The following is a 13,054-nucleotide window of genomic DNA, read 5'->3' as shown; positions in this document are numbered from 1 at the left end:
AAATCTCATTTTAATTAATAACATGCATAAAGTATATAAAGGTAAAGTAAGTATCCTAACATCTTCAACTTACTCTGAAATACATTTTTTAAAACAAATAATGGATAATGTATAAGATATATAATAAAGCAAATACAGAAAATGTTAACTGTAGAATCTAGGTGTGGGTATATGAGTGTTCACAGCACAATTCTTAAAATTTTATTTTTGAAATTTTTCATAATAAAATGCTAGAGGAAGAAAGTATAAAAAACAAAACGGGAGGCTTCTGGTCAAGATGGCAGAGTAGAGAAATGTTGTGCTCACCTACTCCTATGACCACCTCAAAATTACAACTAAATTACAGAACAACCATTACTGAGAATCGCCTAAGTCTAACTGAACAGAAGTCCTGTAACTAAGGATATACAAAAGAAGAAGCCATCTTGAGACTGGAGAGGAGAGGTGGAGAAGGGGCTGGTCCCATACCCACGTGTAGCAGCTAAAAATTGGGAGGGCTATCTCTGCTGCAGAGGTACCTACCCCCTGAAGAGTGAAGGGTCTCAACTCGCTGAGATAGATGACTGCTGGAGTCATAGTCATTCCTCTTAAAGGGTCCATGCACAGACTTACTCACTGACAGACTCACTAGTTCTGAGGTTCCATACACAGACTTACTCACTGACAGACTCACCAGTTCTGAAGTTCAGCACTGGGGCAGCAGCTCAAAGGTACCAGGGACATACAGGGATGAACTAAATTGTTCGCACTAGAGGTGCAGCTCTCTCTCAGACAGAAGTACTAGCAGAAGCCACTGTTGAACCCTCCCACCACCCAGAGTGCACACACAGGTGGGCACCAGATCTGAGTCTCCATCAACCTGGCTAACACTGTTCCCCCTACCCTGGTGATTCCTTAAGGCCCCGCTCCATCCAACTTGCAGGCCCACCCAAGCCACTTCTAGTAGCTTTTCGATACAAATGGCCTGTCTTGGCGCATGCTGCAAACTTTCCCAAAATGTCTCAAAGGTTCACAAAATCCAAACAAGCAGCATCTGGCCTTGGAGTGCCCCATACTCTTGCTGAGCACCTGTAAGCTCAGCACTAGAGATAGCCAGCTTCGGTACACAGCTCAGCCTTTCCCAGATATCTCCAAGCCAAGAACAAGTGTCATCTACATGCAAATCACTTTGTAGCTCATACCAAGTGGTCCCAGACAGGGCACAGGTAGTGGCTGAACTCGACCTGCACCAGAGTCCCTAAGAGGCCCAAGAACCAACACACCGGCTTCAGTCCACATCAGAGCACCACTCAAACACCTCCACAAACGACACACCCACAGGGCAGACTCAGTAGGTACTAGAGCCCCACTAAATCGAATCCTACTCTGTAAGGCCAGTCCCTGCACAACAGCTCCTCCACTATAGTCACACCCAGTGCTCACAACCAATCAGCCTGAAAGTCTATCCCTCCCACTGATGTGCCAATAGCAATCAAGGCTCAAGTAGAGAGTATACACAACCCACACAAAGGACATACCTGGAGCACCTGGCTCAAGTGACCAAGGAGACTGTGCCACTGGGACTCGCAGGAAACCTACTACATAAGGACACCATGCCAAGACTGGAAGACATAGCAGCTCTACCTAATACTTAGAAACAAACATGGAGAGGCAGCCGAAATGGGTAGACAAAGAAACATGTCCCAAACGAAAGAACAGAACAAAACTCCAGAAAAAGAACTAAACAAAATGGAGACAAGCAATCTACCAGATGCAGAGTTCAAAATACTGATTATAAGGATGCAATGATATCAGTGAAATCTTCAACAAAAAGACTGGAAACATAAAAAATGGAGATAAAAAAACATAAAAAAGAACCAGTCAAAATGAAGAATACCTTAGGAGGAATCAACAGTAGATTACATGAAGCAGAGGATTGAATCAGAGATTTAGAAGATAGCGGAAAACACCCAATCGGAACAGCAACGAGAAAAAATAATCCAAAAAAATAAGGAGAGTTTAAAGCGCCTCTGGGAAAACATCAAGCGTACCGACATTTACATCATAGAGATATCAGAAGAAGAGAAAAAACAAGGAATTGAAACCTAATTCAAGAAATAATGACGAAAACTTCCATAAACTGGCCAAGGAAATAAATATACAAGCCCAGGAAGCTCAGAGTCCCAAACAAGGTGAACGAAAAGAGGCCAACACCAAGATACATCACAACCAAAATGCCAAAGGTTAAAGACAAAGAGAGAAACTTAAAAGCAAGAGAAAAGCAATTAGTTACCGACAAGGGAGCTCCCATAAGACTGTCAGCTAATTTCTCAACAGAAACTTTGCAGGCCGGAAGGGATGGGCAGGAAGTATTCAAAGTGATGAAAACCAAGGACCTACAACCAAGATTATACAGCAAAACTATCATTTAGAATCAAAGGACAGATAAAGAACTTCCCAGACAAGAAGCTAAAGGAGTTCATCACCACCAAACCAGTATTACAAGAAATTAAGGGACTTCCTTAAGAAAAAAAAAGATAAAAAATATGAATAATAAAATGACAATAACTACATCTCTAATGTAATCAAAAGACACAGGGTGGCTGAATGGATAAGAAAACAAGACTCTTACATATGCTCAAGAGACTCACTTCAAATCAAAAGACACACTCAGACTGAAAGTAAAGGGATGGAAAAAGATATTTCATAAAAATAGAAATAAAGAAAAAAAAAAAAGCTGAGGTAGCAATACTTATACCAGACAAAGTAGACTTTAAAAAAAAACTATAACAAGAGACAAAGAAGGACTCAGTAATCTCAATGGTTGGCATTTTCCCAGAAGAAATTCAAAACACTAATCCAAAAAGACACATGCATCTATATGTTCATTGCAGCAGTATTTACAATAGCCAAGATGTGGAAGCCACCCAAGTGTCCATCAATAGATAAGTGGATAAAGAATTGGTACATATATACAATAGAACATTACACAGCCATAAAAAAGAATGAAATTTTGCCATCTACAACGACATGAATGAACCTAGAGAGTACTATACTGATTAAGTAAGTCAGCCATAAAAAGACAAATATTATACAATTTCACTTATATGTGGATTCTAAAAAAAAGAAAAGCAAAACAAACAAAACAAACAAACTCAAAGATAGAGAGGACATTTTGATGGTTGCCAAATGGGTGGGGGAAGAAAGATGAGTGAAGCGGGGAAGGGAGAAAGAGAGGGAAAGAGTAAGAGGTACAAATTGGTAGTTGCAAAATAGTCATGGGGATGTAAAGTATAGCATAGAAAATATAGTCAATATTGTAATAACTATGGATGGTGTCAGATAGGTACTAGATTAGGGTGATTACTTCATAAGTTATATAAACGATCACTATGCAGTACATCTGAAACTAATTATATTGTATGTCAACTGTAATTGAAAAATAAGAAATTATTTAATTAAAATTTTTAATTAAAAATAAAAAACAAAAAAACAAAAAAATATTTATTAGTGGTGCTAAAAGCCTATCAGAGAACTGGTAAAAGATGACTTCAATACCTAGATATTACAATATATTAGCTCCAATTTTAAAAACTGCAGCTTATTGTACAAGAAAAAAACATTTCCTTCCTTCCGATTCATTCTAAAATTCTGAAAAACCAAAAACTGAAGTTTCTTTTTTTGCAAAAACTATGAGTTATTATAATGTAAGGTTTTGTTTTGTTGTTTTAGACAGACCCAGGTAATAATAATTGTACTTTTTAAAATCATATAATTTACATCTACAAATAAGATATTATATTTTTCACTAAAATGTCAGAAACTTGGCATATAAAAAAAAATAGCCAAAATATAGGAGCTTATGTTTAGTAATTTTTTAAAAAGTAAATGTTTTGGAGGAGAAAAAATGGCATAGATGATAGAGTCTCTGTTCATCCCTCTGGCGACCAAATCAAAATTGTGACGGAAACAAGGAGCAGTAGCAAGGAAAAATCGCCTGGGATCTAGAGGAACAAGCCATACAACTACAGAGAAATCCAAGAAAACACCCTGCAACGGCAGAAGGTAGGACAGGGTGACAACGCAGGGCTGCTGGGTCAGGAGCGGGTGAGTGAGATGGAGGCTACGGCAGCGGCAGATGCCTCTTAAAGGGCACGCATCCGCAAGCAGATTTTCGTGGTGACAGACCTGCTCGCTGTGAGTACCAGTGCCCACCTGGCGGTGTGCAGGGGATACCAGGGACACATTGTCAGAGTGAGGGCCAAGGCAAGACTCACTCTGTACAGAAGTGCCGGTATCCACTTTTCCCTGTTGAGCCCTCCCCACTACCAGTGCACTGGACACAGCACCACCATAGCTGTGATGCCATCAAACTGGATAACAGAGGTCGCTCCACTCAGAGGATTCCCTGAAACACCTCCTACCCCAACTCAATCCCCAACCAAGCCATATCCAGGTGTATCCTCAGCGAGTCAGGTGCTCCTTGCTGAAACTCACACTGGTGGAGGCAGCTGGCCTTGGTTTCTCTTTGTGGCCTTTTGAGGCAACTATAAGCACAGCATCTATGGATTGCTTGCTGAATCTTAACAGGTGGCCCCCGAGGGGCAGAGGCTTGGGCTAAGTTTGGCCTACAGCTGAACCCCTTTCAGAACTGTGCCACTGGACATCTACTTCACCCACACTAATAAGACCAGGAGACTTAGGAGCTTTGCTTAGTACATAGAAACAGGCAGCTAAAATGGGAAGACAAAGAAACAGAAGCCATATGACAGAACAGAACAGAGATCCAGATATAATGGAGTCAAGTAATCTGATAGATGCAGAGTTCAAAACACTCGTTATAAAGCATAGAGAACTCCAACAAAGAGATAAAAATGGAAATGGAAATTATAAAAGGGAACCAGTCTGAAATGGAAAACACATTATCTGAGATGAGAAGTATATTAAACAGAATAAACAAAGGAATAAAGTGAATAAAGAAGAGGATCAAATACCCTACCTAGAGGACGTGAAAGCCAATCAGGACACTCAATCAGAATGGCAAAAAAAAGGATGCCAAGACTATAAAAATAATTTAAGAAGGATATGGGACACTATTAAGGCTCCAAATATTTGTCTGATCGGCGTTAAGTGAAGAAAATCAAGATATTGAACAGTTATTTGAAAAAATGATGGAAAACTTCCCTAACTTGGTGAAAGAAATGGACATAAAACCCTAGGAAGCTCAGAGAATTCTAAAAATTAGGGATCCAAAGAGGCTCACACCAAGACACATCATAATTTAAATGCCAAAGGTTAAATACAAAGAAAGAATATGAAAAGCAGCAAGAGAAAAAGAAATAATTACTAATAAGGGAACACCCATAAGACTGGCAGCTGATTTCTCAAAAGAAGCTATGCAGGACAGAAGGGTTTGGCAGAAAATATTCGACACGATAAAGATCCAGGATCTACAACCAAGAATAATTTATCCAGCAAAGCTATCATTTAGAGTTGAAGGACAGATAAAGAGCTTCCCAGACAAAAATAAGCTAAAGGAATTTATCACTACTAAGCCAGTATTACAGGAAATGTTGGAGGGACTTCTTTAAGAAGAAAAAACATGTATCAAAAACAGGAATAAAGAATGGTAACAACTACATGCCTATCAACAAGTACCTTAAATGGAAAAGAATTAAGTGCTCCAACCAAAAGATATATGAGTGACTGAAAGGATAAGAAAATAAGACCCCTAACATATAAAAAGGAAGGGGATAGAAAAAGATATTGCTTTAATGGTCCTAGAAGGTATTTAAATCAGACAGAGAAAGATAAACACTATATGATTTCACTTACATGTGGAATTTAAAGAATAAAAAGGACAAACTAATCAAAACCAGACTCACAAATATAGTGGACAATTTGGTAACAGAGGGGAGTGGGTTTTGGGGGGCTGGGAGAATGGGGCGAAGGGTTAAAGAAGTACAAATTAGTAGCTGATGGATGGTCACGGGAATAGGGAGCACGGCATAGGGAATGCAATTACCATTAATACATTGGCTAGGTGGAGGGTCAGGGGAGGGAGGCAGCAATTGGGGGAATCATTTTACTAGCTATATAGATGTCTAACCAATGATCTGTATACTTGGAACTAATTAAATTTAAAACAAAAAAGACCAAAACAAAAACAAAAGTTAAAAATAGTAAATGTTTCACGAATGTTAAAAATTATTTTCTAATATGCTTAATCTATTGAGTTGGAGGTAATTCACCCAATCTGTAATTGAACAAGACTGGCTTCATTTACATAAAATAAAATTATTACCAAATTAGAAAGTCAGATCACTAGCAAATCAAGAAAATATCAAAATATTACACATTTAAAAGACTTTGATAGTTTATCCCTTCTAAAATTAAGCTCTGGTCTATGGCCATGCAATCCTGAACAAGCTCGATCCCGTCTGATCTCAGAAGCTAAGCAGGGTCAAACCTGGTTAGTACTTGGATGGAGATCACCTAGGAAGACCAGGTGCTGTAGGCATAAAAAAATAAAAAATAAGGGATTGTAAAATGGCAAGGTCCCCGCAACCTGTCAGGTCAACCAAGGGTTGCCTCGCCTAAAAAACAAAAACAAAAACAAGCTCTGATATCTTCATAGGGAATCCATAATTCAAAGAACAATATCTGGTAGAATTGGTTACTGAATCTCACTGGTAACTAAAATTGAAGTTCCAAATCAAAAAAATGTTTAATCCAAGAGAAGACTTTTAGACTTTAAGAAAATATCAATACCTTACTCTAAGATAAAATATAAAGTTAATAATGAATCTCTCCCCACCCCACCACCACCACCACCCCCGCCACACAGACAAACACACACCTCTCTTTGTGGCTCAATACTTTAGAGGGAAATGATTAGGCTTCTGCCTCCAACTAATTTTGTCAACTAAAGACACTCCTACAGTTTTACTCAATGTTGGGAGGAAAAGTAGTACAAGAACATATTCAAAAAGGCAAAATGGTGTGTCCACTTAAATCATGGGTGTTTTACTATAGTGCACAAGGTCCAAAAGTTTGAGTGATCTGCTTTTTCAGTACTTTCACAGATCTCTTGAAAATTGTTTTTGCACATATGCCAGTTAAAGAATTATGCTACTGCATGGTGACAAGTGAATAGAAAAATAAAAGCAAGTCAACCCACAAAGGTTAGATATAAACCTATAAATAAAACCAAGCATCTGTGCAACAGATAACTTGGCACCCCAAGGAATTTATGCTAATGGAATTCTGTAACTTATTAAACATGGTGACAGCTCACTGTATTAAGAGATTTTAAACATTAACTGTTACACACTAGAGACTGGCTGTAATACTTCCTCAAGGTTTATATTGCCAAGAATACAAGTAAAACTGTATTATAACAAGGTCTATTCTGAAAGAATACTGCTAAAAAAGAATCTGGAGATCCAAAAAGGATCTGTGACACACTGTACAAACTATATCCAGTGTGATGCAATAAAGCAGCAGGCATTTCCCATACAATTAAATATAAGAGGTCTTCTACATAGTAATATTCTCAATTACAATGCATGTGTTTAACATTTTAAATGACTAGAGATAAATATTATCGCCAATTTAATTTTATGTCGCACAAAGACAATATGCAAATAAGAAAATTAGAGAAAAGCTGCAGTGCAACGAAAAGGCAAATAGAACTAAAAAACAAACAAAAAACTAGCAGTTCTCATTCCATTCAATGGCTATAAGGAGCATAGCTCTGACAAAAGGGAAGAGCATTATGTGTATAGACAAAGCACAGAAATTGAAATATGACTGAAACGAACATGTAAACAATTAATTTGGAGCTAAAAAGGAAATCCCTATCATTGACTTTATGAACAATCTGTTTAAAAGTTACATCTTGACTTTTAGTTGAGAAGAAACCAGACCGAAATGAAAAGTCACTGGAAAATAGATGAATTTAAGTATGTCATCATTAGGTAAAAAATAAAATCACCAAATAAAACAAAATATAAGCAGTTATGACATGTCGTAAACTAGGCTAAATAAGACTTTTTTTGGTTAGTTACAAAATATGGACCCTTAAGAGTCAAACCCATGCTTCCACATGAACACAATGGACAGAAAGTAAAACATACACTGGAATCATATCAGATTTTTACCTAATATCTATTTCTAAATTTTACAGCTACTTGTACCAGAGCAAGATAATATAAACAAATACGTGGGGATGAAGGCTAAAAAAAAAATAACGTATGCAATTCCCCACAATCATTTTATTGGCTGTTACAGTCAATAAGCACGTGCCCCAGACAAACCCTCACCTGATCTGTTTCTCTGTCACTCTTATACTATAAATACTTCAAATATTGAGTATGATTTTAATATTTAAAGATGTACTATAGTCCTTAATGCTTCATTAGGTACTAAAAGTCTATTCTTACACTGGAGGAAAAAAAATTCATCTTTCTGAGACCATATGGCAGTCTCTAAATCTAGGGGATTTCTTAATGGCATTTTTGACCATGCTTAATTTTTACTTTATGCTCTGACTTCAAAAAACCTACTTTCATATGCTAGAGTTGGAAATTTGAACTGGTCAGTAACAAAACAGTTTTCTGAACCTAGTAAATGAAACTTAAGCTTTAATAATACTTATTCAGTAAACATTCAAGTCATCTTAAAACTCCCGAAGTACTACTAATTTCAAGTTTATTTCCCCACATACCATCTCTTACTTGTTAAATTCTATTCAACAAGGTGCTAAAGAAAACAAAAATGAAAACTCATTGTACCTTCCCCTAGAGCAGCTGAGAAGGGCAGTGATCCTCACCACTCTGGAGGGTCAGATCCTTTTGAGAAATTGGTAAAACCTATGTAACCTCTCCACAGAAAAATGTGTACCCATTCAAAAATTTACATATAATTTCAAGGAGTTACTGTTCACCTAGAATCGAATCCATTTATGGCTTCTTTAAGATTCATAGGCCATTGAGGTTAAGAACTCCTGGTCTAGTAGAATACAAAACTTTTTATAAAGGGAGGGTGGGGATGATTCCAAAGGAAATCCAAAAACAAATACACTGAGATAATACAAAATCATGCAGACAGTATAGTATACAAACAAAGATTCCATGTTGAGAGTCAGATTATCTGTAATCAAATCTTGGTTCGGCCACTTACTGACTTTGGACAAGTTTCTCAACCTCCCTAAGCCTCAGTTTCTTCATCTAAAGGGAATGATGATAGACCTGGCTCTTAGGATTGTTTTAAGAATTAAGCTAAATCATGATGAAAAATTTAGCTCAGTACTGAGAAAGAAGCACATGCACAAGTACAGACCTTGAGTCAAGTTGATTTCTAAAGTCTTTACAGTCTCAGTCCACATACATCCTCAGAGTAAAACCATCAGTTTCTTAAAGACTGTCTTATGATCAAAAGAGCCCAACTAAAACATCATTTCTCAAATTCCATTGCCCAAAGTAGCTAATGACTTCTAGAACTCCTTTAACTCTAAGATGATCTTATGTGCCAAAAAATATTGACTTTCAAGTTTATCTGCTTTTATTCATGCAATATGACCTCCTTTCCTTCAGCACCAGGATTATTACCAAAAATAGGCAAAAAAAAAAAAGTGTGACAACCCTGTAATGAATTGGTAGAAAAAGGTCTTGTAAATTAAAGTACAAGATAATTTATTTATTTACTTTCATGCTCTAGCTAGCAAATTGACTTACCAGAATTTTGATTTACTACTTTAAGCTGTTTATTCCATTTTTTTTCAAATTGTATACCCCACTATAGGCTAGGTCTTGCTTTTTAAACATGTGTTTGGATTTTTATTTATTTAACTCCAATACTTGTACTATGGTTCTTCATCACTAAGCAATTATTGATGAACCTCAGTGTCTTTTATTCCACATTATAATCCCAACAAAATTTAACCAAGACTTTTAAAGATGGGAGGTGTTTGCTTGAAAAAAATTAAATAAAATAAACAATCCAAACAAAACTAACAGAATATTGCACTCTTATTTTTTAAAATGGATTTAGACTGCTATTCTGCCTAGAACAAAATTTAGGCAAGGACACTAAATCACTCTAGTTTCTCTCATTTTCTAAGCCAAAAATTACAGAATTTTTAAAAAGGTACTAAATATTTTCAAATTAGGTAATATTTCCTTTCTCCTTCTTAGATGGCATAGTATTAACATAATTTAATCCTGTTTTATGTGAATTTCAACCTAGTACAATTTTTGAAATTTAAATAAAATATAAAATTTTCTCTAAATAATGCTTACTTCTGAAGTTATGTCAGTTAGAAAAATAAAAAGTATCCTGCCACACTGAAAGGCAGCGGGATAAAACAAATAAAAAATCTCTGGAGCAAAAAATACTAGCTGCAACATTTATGACATGATCTTAGGCAAGATATCTTCTCTAGGACTCTAGTAACCTAATGTAAAATAGGATGTTTTGTGACTATGCACAGAAATTTGGGGCAGTGGGGGAGATAAATAAAGCTTAGCTTTTTCTTCTTTTTCCAATCCTAAAATTAAATTAAAAAATAGCACTCAGCTTACAAAATAACACAAATATATCACCACTCTGCTCCTCACTTGTCTGACATTGAGGTACTGAGAAGAAATGACAGTTCTTAGAAAATATGAGTTAGGAAGAGAAGACCCCAAGGCAAGGCTCCTGTCAAAAATCTTTTATAATGCCTGAATTTTCATTAGCTGCCAAAAATTTCACTAATTAGAGACAGAATCAGGGTTAATAAAGATCTTGTATTTAAAGTGCAATCACTTCTGAGATTAAAGGGCTTTTATCAGTTGGGAGTTTGGTCAACCAGTCATTTAAACATTATAACTGATCCCCTGACATTCATTATGTCTTGAACACAAATTTTAAAATATAACCAGTATATCCAATTTCCTTATAGCATGCTTTAAGCAAAGGTTCTCCACTTTTTAGGTAAAAGGATCTCTTCATCTACACGTTCTTCAAGACGTTCAGATCCCTGCAACATTTTTAGTATTCATTTCCTAAAAAAAATGACAAAATTCTACCATAAATACAATAATTCTTTGTATTCTAATCATAGCAATTTTAATATACAGTTGAAAATTAATAGTGCAACATGAGAGGGCAAATCATTTGTTAGGTCCTCTGACGATACTTTGTAATGAGTACACTTCCCAAAAAGTTCTCAGCCCTTAAGAATTCTGACATAAATTCCAAATGAAAATGTAGGCAACCCAACTATTCTACATATAAGGATGAAGGATGATTTAAAGAGCCTGGGCTAAATTCTGATTCCATATTGGCTCAATCCTTACTAAAGGATTTGATAATCATACTATCAAATTTTATCATAAAATCATATAATGTTTATTATCAGAATGCTGTAATATTGTGAATTAATTCAATCAAATGGCTTTCCCTAACATTTAGCTAAAAATAGCTAAACTGAGAGAATAAAAGGAGTTAAGATTGGTAAAGGGGACAGTATATGAAAGGGAAACACAATAAATACAATGGTTTCAGGATGAACTTTCTCAAGTCATACTGCTAGGGTTCAAGCAACAACATAACTTCATAACTCCCCTCTCTGACCTGTAACCTTGGATAAAGTGATTAACCTAATCCTCCATTAAAATTCCTCATTTGCAAAATGATATAAAAATTGCTTAAGAAGACTAAATGTTTATACTTGCCAAGCACCCAATAAATGCATCTACTATTTACAGGGCATCATGCTAAGTGAAATAAGTCAGAGAAAGACAAATAATGATCTCAATTATATGTGGAAATCAAAAAAAAACAAACCCAACTCACAGGTGGTCAAAAGGTATAAACTTCCAGTTATAAGATGAGTAAGTAAGTACTGGGGATGTAATGTCGGACTATAGTTAACAATGCTCTAAAGTATATTTGCAAGTTGCTAAGAGTAGATCTTAAAAGTTGTCATCACAAGAAAAATAACTGTAATTTGTGTAGTGATGGATATTAACTAAAATTTATTGTGGTAATAATTTGGCTGTGTGTGTGTGTGGGTGTGTGTGTGTGTGGGTGTGTGTGTGTGTGTGTGTGTGTGTGTGTATCAAAACACTATACAGCTAAAACTAATACAATGTTATATGTCAATTATATGTAGATTTTTTTTAATGGAACTATTGAGTACTTAGATGTTTAGCCAAGATAATAGGAGAACAGCAGGGAGCTTAGGCCATTATAAGAACAAGAATTAAGAGATGAAAAAGTAAAAGAAAAAAAAGAAACATAAAAAGCCAAAAATAAATTTGCTTCCTCCTCATCCAACTCCCACAGAACATGATCTATTGCTTTAAGGACCCAAAACTTAAGCTAATTCTATATTAGTGCTAAAATATAATATGGTTTTAAATAGGCTTCTATAGGCTAGTCTACGAACTTAAACTTAAAAACAGTATAGTTAAACATGTTCGAAGTTCAAACAACTACTTTACACATCATCTGGAAGATAACCCATTCAAAAATTAAGGGCTGACTACTCATTTTTCCTTTTGGAAGCAAACTATGTCTTTTTAAGCAAATGCTCTCCAGGAATCCAAATGCAATTTAAAGAAATTATTCAAATTCATTAGGAGATGTTGCTAAGTACAGATCCACATTTTTTTTTTTACCCCAACAAAAGTTTTCTGTTTTTATTTTTCTCAACAAGAACTGATTTTTCCCTTATCTCCCAGGACAGTCATGTGCCAGAATCAAAAGGCCATCCCTCCCTCCTACATGTCTAGTTTGAAGAGCTGTACAATGCAGCTCATAATAGGAAATGAAGAATATAAATGAATGTTTCCAATAAGAAATGTGAATGAGAATTTGGGGGATACCACTTTCACTTTAAACTAAGAAGCCCTTTAAATCTTAAAATATGAAGTAATTAAATCATAAGTCACTGCAGGGAATCAAAAATAGCTGAGCAGTGGCAGAACGAAATCTCATTCACCCACCTACCCTAAGTACGTGGCCATGCTTTAAAACAGTACATACAGTACAGTGAGCAGGACAAGTTTTTAGGGTTGCACTTAAA

General features: G+C 35.9%; 1 protein-coding gene and 1 pseudogene across 1 annotated transcript in view; one reads left to right on the top strand and one right to left on the bottom strand.

Moving 5' to 3' along the window:
* Positions 1–13,054, bottom strand: part of LEMD3 (LEM domain containing 3) — a 59,913-nt gene that overhangs the window by 34,109 nt on the left and 12,750 nt on the right. The window lies entirely within an intron of this gene.
* Positions 6,382–6,499, top strand: LOC120605140 (uncharacterized; annotated as a pseudogene).

This window comes from Pteropus medius, unplaced genomic scaffold, assembly GCF_902729225.1.
Source record: "Pteropus medius unplaced genomic scaffold, Ma_sr-lr_union100, whole genome shotgun sequence".
Classification (NCBI taxonomy): Eukaryota; Metazoa; Chordata; class Mammalia; order Chiroptera; family Pteropodidae; genus Pteropus; species Pteropus medius.
Note: the sequence above shows the minus strand (reverse complement) of the source record. Positions and strands in the feature narration are given on the sequence as shown.